Raw genomic sequence first — 18,681 nt, forward strand, 5'->3', positions numbered from 1 at the left:
TATTTTTCTTAAAGAAAGTGGAGAAAAGCATTTCTTTTTGAAGATTTTTCTTTCCTAGCACCTTTCATCATCTTGAGGTATGAAGCATCTATTCTTCACACTTTAGTTGCTGTGAATCTTTAATTTGAAGTGTTTGGACGTAAGTTGTTGTTTGCATAAAGCACTTTGTCCTTTTTACTCTTTTGGGTAAAGAGTATTCCACTTATATTTGCATTCCCAAGCAAAAACCATGTGACATTGTCCTTTCCCATCACCTTTTGTCCCCTAAAAACCCTCTGTACACTCTTCCTTTTGCCTTCCCAAGACCACATGTTGACTTAAAATGCTTTATAAAAAGATTCCCTTATTAAAATATGAATAAATGGCCTTTGCGGTACCATTTTTTATGGAAAAATAGCATTTTTCGTCACCTGTTCAGCCCTTTCCGGACCCCCGAACCGCAGCCAAAAACTACCTACCGGAGTCCCCTGAGAAGCCTCTCAGCAGCCCTTCTCAGCCTTTGATCCGAGGTCCTCAATGTCCCTATCTGCAGCCGAGGTCAGTAGCCAAGAGACCTCAACCCACTCTTCCTGACTGCTGAACCGAAGTCAGAAGTCTCAGACCGCAATCTCGGACCGCAGGCGTGCTTACCTTTCTCGCACCGCAGTCTGCACCTACCGCAATGCTTCATCCGATCAGCGCATTCATCCTTCGCCTCAATCGCAGCCTTCATGACTTTGATACCCCATCATCAGCCCAACTTCCCATCCGAAGCCAACTGCTAGATCCGCACCCAAGACCCCCTTCATCGCACCCACACCTCATCCGCACCTCCCTCCACCCGCAACACCTCCTGATCCGCAACCCACCTCCCTCATCAGTAGCCTCCGCCTCTTCTCCCTTCAGCTTCCTTCCAGCCTCCCCTCCTCCCCTCCTTCTTCCTCCTTCCCTTCCCTCCTCCCCCTTCTTTCCTCCTCCCTTCTCATCAGCCCCCCCCCCCTTTTTTTTTGCCTTCTTATTTTTTTTAAGCCTCTTTTTTTATTATTTATTCAGTTTTTTTTGTATTATTTTTTTTCTCTTTTTTCAGTTAATTTTTTTTAACGTCAATTAATTTTTTTTTTGCCAATTATTTCTTTACCAATTATTTTTATTTAGCCATGTAAGTCCCCAAAATTGCTTGTGTATCAATCAGATCCAATTGATGGTGCGGAATCCCAATCAATTGGATGATGTCAGATCAAAATAGAAGAGAAGGAGAAGAAGAATTAAGATGAATCTAATGATGTATTCAATGTGAATGATGCTCCTTACAATAGATTCTCACACACACACACACAATTCTTCTCTCTAGTTTTCTCTCTCTAGAACATGCACCTCCCCAATAACTCTTCTAGTGTAACATCCCAAAATACGAGCCAAAAATTTCATTTTTGAAACATATACTTAGCAAACATTAGAAATAAAACATTCACTGATCATATCATTTCATAAAAATGTCGCGTGTCCGGAAACCATTTTATAAAAACATAATAATGTCAGAGTACAAATCCCAGAATAACTCATGATGCGGAAATCAATGTGTGTGTATGATGTGCCGCTACCGCGCCAGCTCTTTCCCCTTCGACGAAGAGGTACCTGAAAACAAAACTATAAACTGTAAGCATAAAGCTTAGTGAGTTCCCCCATCATACCACCTACCATACAGTTACATAAGATACATATATTGTCCGGCATATCTGGGTGCCCGACCTACCCCTTCGGTCCTCCCGACCGGATACTGTCTAGCATATCTGGGAGCTGGCCTCCCCTTCGGTCCTCTCGACCGGGTACTGACTAGCATATCTGGGTGCTGGTCTCCCCTTCGGCCCTCTCGACCGGGTACTGTCTAGCATATCTGGGAGCTGGCCTCCCCTTCGGTCCTCTCGACCGGGTACTGACTAGCATATATGGGTGCTGGTCTCCCCTTCGGTCCTCTCGACCGGGTACTGGGGACTTTTTCACCCCCTTACTACTACCACATAATACATTTATCACATAATCTATCTAGCATGGCTGGGCACGACCGCCCCTTCGACCCTATCGGCCGGTAATCTGGGGACTATCTCCCCCTACTGTCACTAGTACATATCATCATGTCATTTTAGCACATAAACATATCACAGGTAGTAACAACCCTAGATGAATATCACAGAGACAATCATCTATCATGCAACTCCTACTGGTGGGCCGGCATTGTGGCCGTAGACCCACCGTTACTGGAAGGTAACTCACCTCAAAGTGGCTGCTAATCTGCGTGGGAACAGACTGACTTCTGCTGCTGCTGCTCCGGAAATCCTCCGGCTATAATTCCCACAAAAACACTCAGTCAAATACTGCTAACCGCCCTCAGGGTAAAATGACCATTTACCCCTAACTAAACCAAGAGTCAAAATCAAAGTCAACTTCCAGTTGACCCGACTCGACGAGTTGGCTTGCCAACTCGCCGAGTCCCTATCCACTGGATTGACCATAATCTCGTCTCTACTCGTCGAGTTAGGCATTGACTCGACGAGTTCCCTTCTAAACCGATGACCACTAGTCCTTCATCCTACTCGCCGAGTTGTATGAACAACTCGCCGAGTCTGTTCTTGAGGCTCGCCGAGTCAGGGCATTGACTCGCCGAGTTCCTCCATGAGTGAGTCTGGCTTCCGACTCACTGAGTCACCCCCCCCCCCATGACTCACGACTCCACTCAGCAACACGAAAAGGGGAAAACTCGAGGACTCGCGACTCGACTCGCCGAGTCCGATGAACGACTCGCCGAGTCGGCCACATGCCACTAATATATACTCGATTTTGCTTGGATCCAGCTCATTCCATACATAGATCTAGGTTCCTAGGGCTTGATTAACACGTAAAGTTTCCAACTTTACGTGTAAATAAACACCAATGAAGGTTTTAGGGCTCAAAATGCACTAAAAGAGTAGATCTAGGGCTGTCATGCAATATGGCTTCATAAAGGCAGTGGATCCGAGCTCCTAGAGCTCAATCATGCCTAGATCTAAAGGTTGATCGGCTTATCACAGACCCTAGTTCATACCCAAGCTTGGAAATGGCTCAAGAAGGACTTTAATGGAGCTCTAAGGGACTATAAGCATGAGAACAGAGGGAAACTGAGTTATACCTCAAGGAAATCTCTGAAATAACACCAAGATGCCTGGCCTCCTTCCTCTCCTCTTGATCTACTCTCCTTTCTCTCTCAAAGTCTTCAAGAAATCACACCAAGCACTTCAATTTCACAAGGAACGATGTTAGAACGATATAGGGGGCTCTGAGGGTGAATGGGGGCGAGCTTGGGGCGCATAAGGTTGGTTTAAATAGGGTGCAAACCCTTGGAATTAGGGTTTCACCAGACAGCGGGGACTCGCCGAGTCCATAATGTGGACTCGCCGAGTCGCCAACTTAAACGTGTTCCATGTCCCGGCTCTACTCGGCGAGTCGGGCCTACAACTCGCCGAGTCCAAGGCTAAAAATGCAAAATACTTAGATAAATTTACATACCAGGAACCAGGTGCTACAAATCTCCCCCACTTATTTTAGACTTCGTCCTCGAAGTCTGCTGCTCGGTCCTGAAGCAGCTCGGGGTAATGCTCCATCATTTCTTCCACCGGCTCCCAAGTCCACTCTGAACCCTTTCGGTGCTGCCATTGCACCTTTACTAATTCCACCCTCTTGTTCCTCAGATCCTTCGACTTCCGGTCGAGGATTGCGACTGGGCGCTCAATGTAATTCAGGCTGTCGTCAACCTGGATATCCTCTAACGGCACCACCGCTGAATCATCCACTAGGCACTTCCGCAGCTGGGAGACATGGAAGGTGTTGTGGATCTGACTGAGCTCGGCTGGCAGATCCAGCCTATATGCCACCTTGCCCACTCGGGCCAGAACCCTGAAGGGTCCAATGTACCTGGGGCCCAATTTGCCCTGTTTCCTGAATCGGATGACACCCTTCCATGGTGACACCTTCAGGAGGACCATATCCCCGACCTGGAACTCCAGGTCTGATCGCCGCTTGTCAGCATAACTTTTCTGCCGACTCTGTGCAGTCTGAAGCCTGCTCCGAACCTGCTGGATCCTCTCGGTCGTCTTGAGCACCACTTCGGTGCTCCCCATGACCCTCTGGCCTACCTCACCCCAGCATATCGGGGTCCTGCACCTCCTCCCGTACAACATCTCGAAGGGAGGTCGGTCGATACTCACGTGGTAGCTGTTGTTGTACGAAAACTCAGCTAGAGGAAGATAGGTATCCCAGCTACCACCGAAGTCTAGTACGCACGCCCGCAACATATCCTCCAGAGTCTGGATGGTCCGCTCACTCTGACCATCGGTCTGCGGGTGAAAAGCGGTGCTAAAATGTAGACGAGTACCCTGCTCGTCATGGAACTTCTTCCAAAACCTGGAAGTAAACCGTACATCTCTGTCTGAAATCACGGAGACTGGCACTCCGTGCCGCGCCACCACCTCTCGGATGTAGATTTTGGCCAACTTCTCTGCCGAGATACTCTCCTGGATCGGTATGAAGTGAGCGCTCTTGGTCAACCGATCCACGATGACCCATATAGAATCCACTCCCCGTGCGGTCCTGGGAAGCTTGGTGATAAAATCCATCGTGATGTCTTCCCATTTCCACATCGGGATATCCAACGGCTGCATCTTGCCGTGTGGCCTCTGGTGCTCGGCCTTGACCTTCCTGCAGGTCACCGCTCAACATACCATGCTACATCCCGCTTCATGCAGGGCCACCAATAGTCTAGACGAAGTTCTCTATACATCTTCGTTGCCCCGGGATGAATGGAGAATCGGGATTTGTGCGCCTCCTCCATCAGAACCTGACGCACACCCCCGTGATACGGTACCACACCCTACGGTGTAGTGTCAATAACCCTCGACTATCATAGTCGAAGGAGGAAACCTGTCCCACATTCCGCTCGCTCTTCCGATCTTCCTCCTTCATAGCCTCCTGCTGAGCCTCCCGGATCCGCTCCAAAAGCGGAGTCACCACTGTCATCCTTAGACAGATATCCCTGATCGGTGCCGCCTTGCGGCTAAGTGCATCGGCCACCACGTTGGCCTTTCCCGGATGGTAAAGGATCTCGCAGTCGTAATCCTTTACCACGTCCAACCACCGACGCTGCCTCATGTTCAGATTCGGCTGATCCATGAGGTACCTCAAGCTCTTGTGGTCCGTGTAAATCGTACATCGAACCCCATAGAGGTAATGTCGCCACATCTTGAGGGCGAACACAACAGCCCCCAACTCCAAATCATGCGTCGGGTAGTTCGCCTCGTGAGGCTTCAGCTGCCTCGACGCGTAGGCGATGACGTGCCCTCTCTGCATCAATACTGCGCCCAAAACTGAGATGGACGCATCGCAGTACACAACAAAATCCTCCATGCCCTCTGGCAGGGCTAAGATTGGCGCCTCGCACAATCTCTGCCTCAATGTCTCGAACGCTGCCTGCTGCTCTGGCCCCCAACGAAAGACCACAGCCTTCCTCGTTAGCCTGGTCAGGGGTAATGCTATCTTGGAGAAATCCTGGATGAATCTACGATAGTAGCCAGCTAATCCCAGGAAACTCCGAATCTCAGATGGAGACTTCGGAACCTCCCATCTCATCACGGCCTCTACCTTGGCCGGATCTACCGAAATCCCGTTCTGGTTGACAAGGTGCCCAAGAAACTGCACCTCGCGCAACTAGAAATCACATTTGGAGAACTTGGCGTACAAGTTCTCCCTCCTCAAGGTCTCTAGAACCTCTCGCAGATGCTCCTCATGCTCCTCCTGCGTCTTGGAGTAAACCAATATATCATCAATAAACACTATCACAGACCGGTCTAACATCGATCTGCACACGCGGTTCATGAGGTCCATGAACGCGGCAGGAGCATTGGTGAGCCCGAAAGGCATCACCACAAACTCATAGTGGCCATAACGCATCCGAAACGCCGTCTTCTGCACATCCTCCTCCCTAACCCTCATCTGATGATACCCTGAACGCAAATCTATCTTGGAGAACCAAGATGATCCCTGAAGCTGGTCAAAGAGGTCATCAATCCTCGGGAGTGGTTAACGGTTCTTCACCGTTACCTTGTTCAGCTCCCTATAGTCTATACACATACGATGCGACCCATCCTTCTTCTTCACAAACAGAATCGGGGCTCCCCAGGGTGAACTGCTCGGTCGAATGAAACCCTTGTCTAACAACTCCTGAAGCTGTGTAGACAACTCCTGCATCTCAGGAGGAGCCAACCGATACGGTGCCTTGGCTATCGGAGCCGCACCAGGGACCAGGTCGATCCTGAACTCCACCTGTCGCTCCGGAGGTATCCCTGGCAACTCCTCGGGGAATACATCCGCGAATTCTCGTACTACGGGCACATCGCCCACCGTCGCCCTACCCGCCTCCCGAGTATCCATAACATACGCGACATAACCTGCGCAACCCTGCTGAAGGTAACGCCTAGCTCTCGCTGCTGAACATAAGGCCGGTCCTCGTTGTGGCCTCTCGCCCTGAATCACCAGCTCTCCCCCACTTGGGGTCCTGATCCGCACCAACTGCTGCGCGCAGTCGATCACTGCCCCATTAGGGCTGAGCCAATCCATGCCTATAATCACCTTGTTCCCACGCAATGGAATGGGAACCAAGTCTACCAAGTAGCGCTCCTCAAATAACCTCAGCACACAATCTCAGAAGACCTCAGATGCTCGCACTGATCGGTCATCCGCAATCTCGACCTCTAGAGGGCAATCCAACATACCCGAAGACTCAGAAAACTTCTTGCTAAGCGCAAGAGAAATGAATGATCGGGTAGCGCCCGAATCAAACAGTACCTGTACTGGGATACCGTTCACATGGAACGATCCTAAACAGAGCACATATCAATAACATAAACGTCATAAAAATAAACCAGAGGGAAAGAATCATACCCGTCACTACATCGGGTGCAGCGCGTGCCTCCTCGGTAGTCAGCTGAAATGCCCGACTCCTCACCAATGGAGCCTCTGCCTTGCCCTGCCGGCCATCGGTAATCTGCAGGGTCGCTGGAGCTGGCGCCTTTACTGGCGCTGCTGCTGTCAACTGGGGGCAATTGGCCTTCTTGTGGCCCATCTGGTTGCAGTGGAAACACAGTAACTCTGACGTCTGTAACACAGGTGCAGGGGAGGTACAATCCCTGCTGAAGTGCCCTAACTTGCCGCACTTGTAGCAGCCTGACGATCCCAACTTGCACGCTCCCTTGTGCGTCTTGCCGCATTTCCTGCAGCGGCCCCGTCCCTGTTGGCCTTTCGGCCCCGCATCTCGTCCCTTGGGCTTCTTCCCCGAAGCCCCCATAACATGCCCCTCTTCCGCCTTTCTCTTCCGAATGTGCTCCAGGTCTATCTCCCTCTCCCTTGCCCTAGTAACCATAGAGTCCAGGGTAGGGCAAGCTGAAAAACTGACATGCTCCCAAATGTCAGCTCGTAGCATGTCATGATAGCGGGTCTTCCTCATATCCTCATCACCCGCATACTGGGGCACCAGTAACGCTCTCTCCCGGAACTTGGCGGTGATCTCCGCCACAGTCTCCGTCGTCTGTCTCATATCTAGGAACTCCCTGGCCAGCTGCTGAAGCTCGACAGCCGGCGCAAACTCTGCCCTGAACCTGGTCACGAAGTCCGACCAGGTCATAGCCTCGACAGCCGAGGCTCCCAACGAGTCACCAACAGATTCCCACCAATCCCTAGCTCGATCTCTCAAATATCCTGTTGCAAATCTCACCTTCGACCCCTCGGGGCAGAAGCTAGTCAACTGTGCAGACTCAATGTCTGCAATCCATCGCCTGGCAGCTATGGGGTCCTTCGCCCCGTGAAAATCCGGCGCACCACTGCCCCGGAAGTCCTTGAAGGACAGTGTGCGAGATCCTGACTGGCCAGATGCCATGTCGCTCCTGAATGCCCTGAGGCGATCCTCCATCAACTCCACTATCCCTTCCTTGATCGACCCGAAGATAATGGGAGTCGAATCAAGGATGCCTCTGGTGATCTCTGACGCGATGAACTCGCGTAGCCTCTCGTCTATTGGCTCGGAACCTAATCCCGAACCCGATCCCTCTCCTGAACTGCCAACTGCTGGCCTCGAGCGTAGTACCACCATTCTGCAATACATAACAACAACTGTCAGTGGTACTGATACATCTAAAGGGATCACGTCTACTGCAAGGTTCCTGGTCTTGCCTCAGCCTCCCTTAATTCAAGTACGGATCCTCTGCTTTCAGTAGTACGGGCCCATACTACCTTCCACATCTAGGTCACGATCTAAAGGGAGATACTTCAAAAGAAACCCCTCAAGGTCACGATCAGACATTGGGGACTGGAATGCCAAGAAGGCCAAGAGTTCAACCCACAAGGCCAAGAATCCAACTCCCAAGAACAAGAAGGGAATGCCGGCCAAGAAGCCAAATCCAAGAGATGCTCCCGTGAAGCCAAAATCAAAGTCATCTCAACGGCCGACATCAAGATCAGAAGCAAGTACTGAGCCACCCATTGGATCAAAAAGAAATGGGTCAAACCCGACTACAGATGGGTTCCGAAGGTTCAATCTCCCAAATCATCTAATGATTCTAATTTTTCTTCATCTTCTGTTCGTGATAAACAGGATATGTCTTGGGAGACAGTTCCTTGCACTGGTGACAAAGGTCAACCCAGTTTCAAAATGGACTGGGTTCCAAAGACCAACTAATCCCGCTCTGTGTCGGAGCAGCTATGGAGGCATATCATCAGACTTCGGTTTGGTGGTAGTGGCTATTCCAGGCACATGATAGGGGACATCTCTCAACTGTACAACATTCAGATCTTTGTTTGAGAGTATGTGTCCTTTGCGGGAAATGAAGAAAAGAAGAGATCACACATGGGGTTAGTGCTTAACGATGTGAAGAATTTTCGGATCTGTTCTGAGATTTTGCGTGCTGTTCTCAGACCTTCTGGATGCAAATTCAATCAGTGACTTACGGTTTGAGTTTTCTTCTCTATACTCCTGAGTTTTTCGTAAGCTGATTCGCTTTAAAGACTAATTTTTGTTTTAGGATAGTTTAAATTTGCGCATTTACTTTCGTTTCTCTCCTATGCACAAATTTAGGGGGAGAAATAAACCAAAACCAAACAAAAATTAGAAAATCAGAAAATCCAAAAACATTAAAATTTAGAAAATCCAAAAACATTAGAAAATAAAAAAAATCAAAAATCTTTTATTGTGAAGTGATGTGCAGGGAAGTGATATTATCAAGTGATAACAGGCAATATGAGTCTGCGTAACGTACCTAAAGTTGAAGGGTCTTTACTCTGGTTTGATGGGCCGATAGGCACGAAAGATTATAAATGGACTTGACTAGGCAGAGTTGAACTTAAGAAATTCTTAGACTTAACAAATCTTGACCTAGTTAGATCCGTTTAGCCTGACAATACGACACTCGGATAGATTGAGCAGGGAGATATATATGGGAATCCACTCGTCACATTAAATGAACTCGTACTTGGAACCGTGGATTAACTTTTCCTCGATGTGCGGATTCTGTCGTTAATTTCGGTATTGATGGGGCGACTGGTAAATTCCGATGAGTTAGGTCTGTAGAAAATTGTTTACTTTCTCTTCCTATCTGTCAGTCATATGTTTCCTCCTTTACGTGATTGGAAGAGATCCGACCTGGACTGCAACATATGCAATTCTATCTCTCTGCATAATAATTATATGAAATTCTTCCTATCTGTTAGCCATGTACTGTCTCCTTTGCGTGACTCATAATCCAACCTGGTACACTGTATATGCAACATTCTACTTCTCAATCCCTCCAAAAACTATAATTAATAATAATCTGAATCCATCTTCTTTCTTAATGATTGTCTGCTCACCCGATGTAAGGAGTACTCTGGAAGTTCTGGATTACGGGGGCATATCAGGAAGCGGGAAACATGTTCCAGTACAATTAACAATTGAACACTTACAGATTGTCTATAGATCTCCCTGCTCAATTTAGGTGGACAACAATATCCCTGGTCGTCGTCAGCTGAATGGTCCTTAAGATATAGTATCTAGGAACTTAGGATCAGATATAGTTTCTAGGAACTTAAGTTCACCTGTCTTGTAACAATAGTATGTCCAAAATCTGTCACAATTTTTCGTGTTTAAGTGGACCACAATACCGACGATCGACCAGACAAAGACGTGAAGATGAAAGGTACCGACAAGTGGATTAGGGCTGTCTAACAACTTTGATCCCAAATCACTCTTAAAGTTAGATATCATTTTATTTTTGTTAAATTTGTTCATAGTTTTCTTCTAATTTAAATATTAGGGGAGAATTAAAAATTTTGAAAACCAAACAAAAATTTAAAAAAAAAATTAAAAAAATCCAAAAATAGTGTTATTTCTGTTTTATTTCTTTGTCAGAAAATATGAAAAATCCAAAAATATTGTGTGCTAAGTTTTCTTTTAGTTTTGTTTTGTCTTGAAAAGTGAATTCAGGTGAAGATGAAACTCATGGAGTTTGTGTCGATGATTTCTGAGCCAAGGCTTCATCCGTGAGCATCGAAGAATTTGATGGGTTTTGAGCATTCTAACACTTCCTAAGTGTACATGCAACCCTAAAAACCTTGGATCTATGTTTGTCTTGTTGTTGATTATGATCCTTGAAACCTTGTGAGCCTAGCACCCCAAGTGTGATGCCTCAAATGCTTCACACAACACCAAATGCAAAGGAGTAAACTTTGAGAGAATCTTACACTTGCAAAATCGGCTCTAGCCCTCTTGTTTCTTAGTGTCGCCGATTTTGGTGGAGAACATGTTGCTTATATAGTGTGTCACATCTAGGGTTACACCATGTAAACCCTAATGTGGCATGACTCTTCATTTCCATGACCCATGGGTTTGTAACTCCCATGGAGCCTCCATGGAGCATCCTATGGGTGGAACCCAACTTGATAATCCATGGAGCCTCTTAGCCCACTATATAAGATATGGAAGATTTACATAATCTACCCATATATTTAATTAGTTATCTTTTGATCACTTAATTAATTCTAAATTAATTCTTGATCAAACTAATTAAATAATATTATTAATATATTAGAACTTATAATATATTAATAAACCATAAGTGTTATTTCTCTCATTTTAGTTTATCCAATTGCATGGTGACATGCAACCCAAATGGACCATGCCGGGTCGGGTCAAGTACATACCAGAAATAGTTATGGACTTAGACACCTTATCCAACAGTCTCCCACTTGGATAAGTCTAATAACTATAATTGCAATACTTCAGGAACCGATCGGCAATCGTAGCTCTTTCAAGGACTCTCGGAACTGAGAAGATGATGATACGCCATTTAAGATAAGTGATCATATAATCCTCTGTTCTAGATATCAGCCGGACAAATACATGGAACAATGTCTTACTTATTATCCAGCAGTTTGTTTCCCGATTTCCGATTTGTTTGACAAAGAACTTAATTGAACACATCAACTTAGTTCTGACCGGGCCCGGTACATAGGTAAAAAAAAATCATCGAGGGGCCCAAATATCAGCTTCTAATCCAAGAAGGAACAGATAAACTTCGACTCATATGTTTGTTCTACTACTCATTGAATTATACACAAGAGCACGTTTTATAACATCGAGTTACCAATGCGTTTTCGTACAATCAATGCATAACCAACTCATAAGTAACAAATCATATATCTAGGTTTGAAGACTTATATGATATTACCGTCTCACGATCACTCGAGATAAATTCCATGAAGTGATTCCAGTGAGCGTGGGTTGAGTCCAATGCTCAGAACTTATGAGCACTCATGAGTGTTGTAGCCATGTCCAACAACTTAGACCTCTGCAACCAATCATGACAGTCTTGATTCATATCTACTTCTGACATATGACCGACTGTGGAGGTTCGAATAATATGATATACCAAACAAAATTATTCTGGAAGTCAAAACATGCAAAAGAAATATAGTAAACGATCGACAAGAGATAGCAACACTTTACTCATAAATAAAACACCTTTTAGTCATCATCTAATGTCAATTACACTTTACAAATTTCAAGGTTATCTAACTACTAAATCTAATATCATCCTTCAGCCCTATGCTCCGAGCATGCTGGAGATGCTTAACCCGAGTCAGTCCCTTCGTGAGGGAATTTGCTGGATTCTCATCCGATGATACCCTCTTTGCCACGAGGAGTCCTTCTTCTATTCGATGTCTGATGAAATGGTATTTTCTGTCGATGTGTCTGGATCTCCTGTGATCCCTTGGTTCCTTGGCTAAGGCAACTGCACTTTCACTATCACAGAAAATTTCCATTGGCTCTTTAATAGCTGGTACAACTCCAAGGTCTCCAATGAAGTTCTTCAGCCATATCGCCTCCTTTGCTGCCTCGCTAGCTGCTATATACTCTGATTCGCAAGTTGAATCAGCCACTGTCTCTTGCTTGGAACTCTTCCAAGAAATTGCTCCTCCATTTAAGGTAAAGACCCAGCCTGACTGAGAGCGGAAATTATCCCTATCAGTCTGAAAGCTAGCATCACTATACCCTACAACTCTCAAGTCTTCACTCCCACTGAGGGTAAGGACCCAGTCCTTAGTCCTCCGTAGGTACTTGAGGATATTCTTTACCGCAGTCCAGTGTGCCTTGCCAGGGTTCCCCTGATACCTTCTAACCATGCTCAAAGCAAAGGCTACATCAGGTCGAGTACACGTCATAGCATACATGATCGATCCTACAGCCGAAGCATAAGGTATTCGACTCATTTTTGCTATCTCAGCCTCAGTACTAGGGCTTTGTGTCTTACTCAATCTGGCATTACTCTGGATGGGTAACTCTCCTTTCTTGGAGTCCTGCATGCCGAATCTCTTCAACACCTTATCCAAGTAAGTACTCTGACTAAGTCCAATTAGTCTTTTACTCGGGTCTCTCAAGATCCTTATCCCTAGAATATAGGCAGCTTCTCCTAGGTCCTTCATAGAGAAACACTTCCCAAGCTAGGACTTAACTTCCTGCAGAGTTGGGATGTCATTTCCTATGAGTAGTATGTCATCCACATACAATACCAAAAAGCTAACTATACTCCCACTAGCCTTGACATATACACAAGATTCATCTTCACTCCTAGAAAATCCAAATTCCTTGACTTTCTCATCAAAGCAAAGATTCCATCTGCGAGGTGCTTGCTTTAACCCATAAATGGATTTCTCAAGCTTACACACTCTATTAGGGTACTCTGTGTTGACAAAACCCTCTGGCTGACTCATGTAAACATCCTCAGCTAACTTTCCATTAAGGAAAGCGGTTTTGACATCCATTTGCCATATTTCATAGTCATGAAATGCAGCTATGGCTAACAGAACCCTAATAGACTTAATCTTGGCCACTGGAGAAAAGGTCTCATCATAATCAACTCCCGGAGTTTGTGAGAAACCCTTTGCAACCAGTCGTGCCTTATAAGTGTGTACATTACCATCCATGTCGGTCTTCTTCTTGAAGATCCATTTGCACCCTATAGTCTTACGACCTGGTACATTCTCAACCAAGTTCCAAACTTGATTATCATACATGGACTGTATCTCGCTATCCATTGCCTCTTTCCACTTGGCTGACTCAGGGCCTGCCATGGCTTCCGCGTAACTGTTAGGTTCATCCAGACCTATCAGTGTCTCATCACTGATAAGTGTATCACCTTCCGCAGTAATATGGAATCCATAGTAATGCTCAAGTGCATTCCTAACCCTTGTGGAACGCCTCAGAGGTACAGACTTGTCAATTAGCTCAACAGAAGTTTCCCCCTCAAGTTGAGGGCTAGGGTTTGAAGTTCCTTCACCACTTGACTCTTGAATTTCTTCAAGGTCAACTTGCCTCCCACTGTCTCCTTGGCTTATGAACTCTCTCTCTCTCTCTCTCGAAAGAAAGCCCTCCTAGCTACAAAGACCACATTCTCACTAGGTCTGTAGAAGAGGTAACCAAAGGATTTCTGTGGCTAGCCGATGAAAATACACCTCTCACTTCGAGGTTCGAGCTTATCATGAGTCTCGCGTCTCACGAAAGCCTCGCAACCCCAAATCTTAATGTGGTCTAGTTTGGGTACTTTACCAGTCCACATCTCATGAGGAGTTTTGGCAACTTTCTTTGTGGGAACTAGATTAAGGATATGGGCGGCAGTCTCTAAGGCATACCCCCAAAATGAGATTGGTAGCGAAGCTCGACTCATCATGGAACGAACCATATCCAACAAGGTTCGATTACGCCTCTCAGCTACACCATTCAACTGCGGTGTCCTGGGAGGTGTCAATTGTGAGACAATCCCACATTCCCTAAGATAGTCGAGGAACTCTGAACTAATATACTCACCACCTCGATCGGATCGAAGCATCTTACTGTTCCTGCCCAATTGATTCTCGACTTCCTGTTTAAACTCTTTAAACCTCTCAAAAGTCTCTGACTTATGCTTGATTAAGTAGACATATCCATATCTACTGTAATCATCAGTAAAAGTCAAATAATAACGATTAGCATCCCTTGTGGCATGTTTGAACGGCCCACACACATCCGTGTGTATAAGATCCAACAAACCTTCACCCCTCTCACAAGAACCTGTGAAGGGTGACTTTGTCATTTTTCCAAGTAAGCATGATTCGCAACTATCATCTGACTTTAGGTCAAATGACTCCAATACTCCATCCTTTTGGAGTTGGCCTATGCGTTTCTTGCTTATATGTCCAAGACGATAATGCCATAATGATGCTTTATCCAAGTTATTATCATTAACAGAATCAATACACAATACATTATTTCCTAAGTTATCAACCACAGATACAGTTTCATACACACCATCACAAGGTAATGCTTTAAAATAAAGAACATTATTAAAGAAAGCATTAATCGAACCAACTTCATTATCAAATGAAAAGGTGAAACCTTGTTTATACAATGCATGAAAGGAAATAATATTTCTTGCCATTTCTGGCGAATAACAACATTTATTCAAATCTAAACTAAACCCACTACTTAGCGATAAAGTATAAACTCCAATCTTGGTGACAGGTAAAGCTTTCCTATTCCCCATGATTAAGTTTATTCTTCCATGCTCCACATTCTCACTTCTTCTTAGTCCCTGCAAATCAGAACATATATGAATACCACAACCGGTATCAAGGACCCAAGAGTTAGAATGGAGTGAGTTATTAGATAAGATAGTGTAAATACCTGCATGGTTGGGTTTAACTTTCCCATCCTTCACATCTTGCTGGTACTTTGGGCAGTTTCGCTTCCAATGTGACTTTTCATGGCAATAGAAGCATTCTGCCTCTTTAGGGTCAGAAGAAGGAGTGACAAAACCTTTCTTGGTTCCACTTGAAGAAGAGCCATCAAGGGTGCTAGCCTTGGTACCCTTTGAAGAGCTCTTCCTCTTCTTCCCTCTACCTTTCCCGATTGCCAAAACCGGGGCGGAGTTTGGAGTAGGAGTGTTAACAACCGACTTACCCTTAAGACCTGTTTCTGCGGTCTTGAGGAGTCCCTGAAGTTTGCTGAGTGTGACCTCTTCCTTATTCATGTGATATGTCATGTGGAATTGATCATAACATGATGGTAAGGAGTGCAAAATGATATCTATTGCAAGCTCCTAAGGGAAGTTCACATTAAGCTTCAGCAACCGATCCACATACCTTTGCATTTTCTGCATGTGGCTAGTGACGGATTCCCCGTCCTTCATCATGGTTGTTATGATAGAGCATATGATTTCATACCTCTCTTGTCGTGCACTTTGATGGTATCTTTCCATCAGATCTTGGTGCATTTCAAATGGGTAGAAGTCCTCATAGGACTTTTGGAGTTCCGCTGTCATGGTGGCCAACATGATGCATGCCACTTTTGTAGCATCCCTTTCATGTGCCCGGAAGTCAGCGATCTCCTGGGGAGTTGCAGTGGTCTCATCAATCTCCTTAAGCTCCTTGTCAAGGACATATTCTTTGTCCTCGTAGCGGGTAATCATCCTGATGTTTCTGATCTATTCATTGAAGTTGGATCCATCAAAAGTGACTTTCCCACACAAGTTCATAAGGGTAAAGGAGCCATTAGGATTAGAGCCAGAAGCAGCATTGTTTGAAGACATCTGAAAGAAGAGAACAAGATTAGTTTACATACTAAGAGAGTCCTTAATAAAACACCCAAATGTAATATTAAGGCTAGGATCCAATCACAATATATTATAACTTAGAAGAGGTATGCCGTAATCCAAGCTATAACATATTTGAAAGGTAGGTGAATGACGATTCACCAATTTCCACCATGAAAAATGAAATATAAATATTAGGTTTTTAATTGGTTCTTAGAAATTCCTAGATTCTTTTGAGATTCAATGAACTTTTCAAAGGCATGTTTCAATCTCGAGTGTGCCCTCCAAGTTTTATGACTGGGATACCGAGGATCACAAAACGAGGTGTGAAGTAACCATGCAAATCACTTGGTACCCTCAAGGTTTATCACTCAATCGATGTGCCGGTAAACCACACACGCTCCACCGATGTTATGGTAAACCTTAAGTCACCCTTTACCTACCTTGTTAAGTCCAAGTTAGTGTGCCGGTTAACCACACACGCTCCACCAACGACTTAAACAAAGTGTAAAGTGTGATTTCATGGATTAGCACCTTATTCACATTTTCCTAAAGTAACTAAGATTGGGAATTTAATAAAAGCATTTAGTTACTTTATAATATTCATCATACTTTTAATGAGAATTTATAAGTCCTTGTCTTACCCGTTCGGCTAACGACCCTCCACCGATCAAGGAAGCGGTGGGTGAGAGTGGACACCCATTAAGTTGCCATTTTATAGGCAACAACCTTATACCCCCCTTATAGACCGGCTTCGTGAATGAGGCGTACTAGCGGTAAGACGACTTGACGTTATACATATATATATTAGTAACTTATAATATTATAAAGTATAAGGGTTGAATTTTAACTTTTAAAATTCTAAGGGTTGGAACTAAAGTTTTAATCAAGACTTTACATATTCCAAAACTTGAGGGCAAGTTTTGTAAACTTCCAAAACTTTTCATTTCTTATAACTTATGAATTAATTGAGTAATAAAAATGAAGATTCTTCATTTTTATAACTCTTGTGTTCTTTTAATGGCTTTAATAAAAGTGAGACTTTTGGTTTTCCATAACTTGAGGACAAGTTATGGACTCCATTACAACACATTATGATCATGAATTAAACTACCATGAAGGTTACAAACAATTCCTATGATCATCTAATCTTCATAAGTTCAAGAACATGAATATGAACACTTTCAAGAATAAAAAATTACACTTAAAAAAAACATGTAATTTTAATAATTGCCATTGTAAATGGATTAGCATAAACATTACACCATCTAAAACAAGCTTTAAAACATCAAAACAGTTTAGGGTAATGTTTCTAGTCCATTTCCAGCAACAAATGTGCAAACTTTCATACGAGCAGAAAACAGAAAAACGATTTTTTTCCAAGCTGTTTGCACAAAAAAAAAACAACAACAAACGAACCTGGCTCTGATACCACTGATGTTTTTTGAGCATTCTAACACTTCCTAAGTGTACATGCAACCCTAATAACCTTGGATCTATGTTTGTTTTGTTGTTGATTATGATCCTTGAAACCTTGTGAGCCTAGCACCCCAAGTGTGATGCCTCAAATGCTTCACAGAACACCAAATGCAAAGGAGTAAACTTTGAGAGAATCTTACACTTGCAAAATCGGCTCTAGCCCTCTTGTTTCTTAGTGTCGCCGATTTTGGTGGAGAACATGTTGCTTATATAGTGTGTCACATCTAGGGTTACACCATGTAAACCCTAATGTGGCATGACTCTTCATTTCCATGACCCATGGGTTTGTAACTCCCATGGAGCCTCCATGGAGCATCCTATGGGTGGAACCCAACTTGATAATCCATGGAGCCTGTTAGCCCACTATATAAGATATGGAAGATTTACATAATCTACCCATATAATTAATTAGTTATCTTTTGATCACTTAATTAATTCTAAATTAATTCTTGATCAAACTAATTAAATAATATTATTAATATATTAGAACTTATAATATATTAATAAACCATAAGTGTTATTTCTCTCATTTTAGTTTATCCAATTGCATGGTGCCATGCAACCCAAATGGACCATGTTGGGTCGGGTCAAGTACATACCAGAAATAGTTATGGACTTAGACACCTTATCCAACAGAATTCTCATTCGAAGGAGCAAGAAATGAAGATTATTCCTTCGACATTCAATCCTTCAACCCCAGAAGCAAGGTGAAGCTGAAATTGAAGATTATGTGACGGATTGCATTGAAGCCTCCTCAATCAGTCTGTTGCTATCTTGTACCTGCTAAAGTGATCCAGAAGATTAGTTCTCTCTAAATATTCTCAAGCTGAAAGCGCCATCTTTCAAGAATCTGTCCATCAAGCCTCCTCACCCAATGTGCGTTCAGAGTCAAATTTTGAAGACAAGGCCAACTGCTCAAGATGAAGTTATTCATTGAAGATTCATCATGTTCATCCTGATGCTGTGAAGAAATTGAAGATTGACAAGAAGAGCCAGCTACTTTTTAGGGGGAGTTTGTTGGGTCAGTTAGAAAAGAAAGCTATAAACC

Source organism: Lactuca virosa, chromosome 7 (genome assembly GCF_052849685.1).
Source record: "Lactuca virosa cultivar CGN04683 chromosome 7, Lactuca_virosa_CGN04683_v6, whole genome shotgun sequence".
In the NCBI taxonomy this organism is placed as follows: Eukaryota; Viridiplantae; Streptophyta; class Magnoliopsida; order Asterales; family Asteraceae; genus Lactuca; species Lactuca virosa.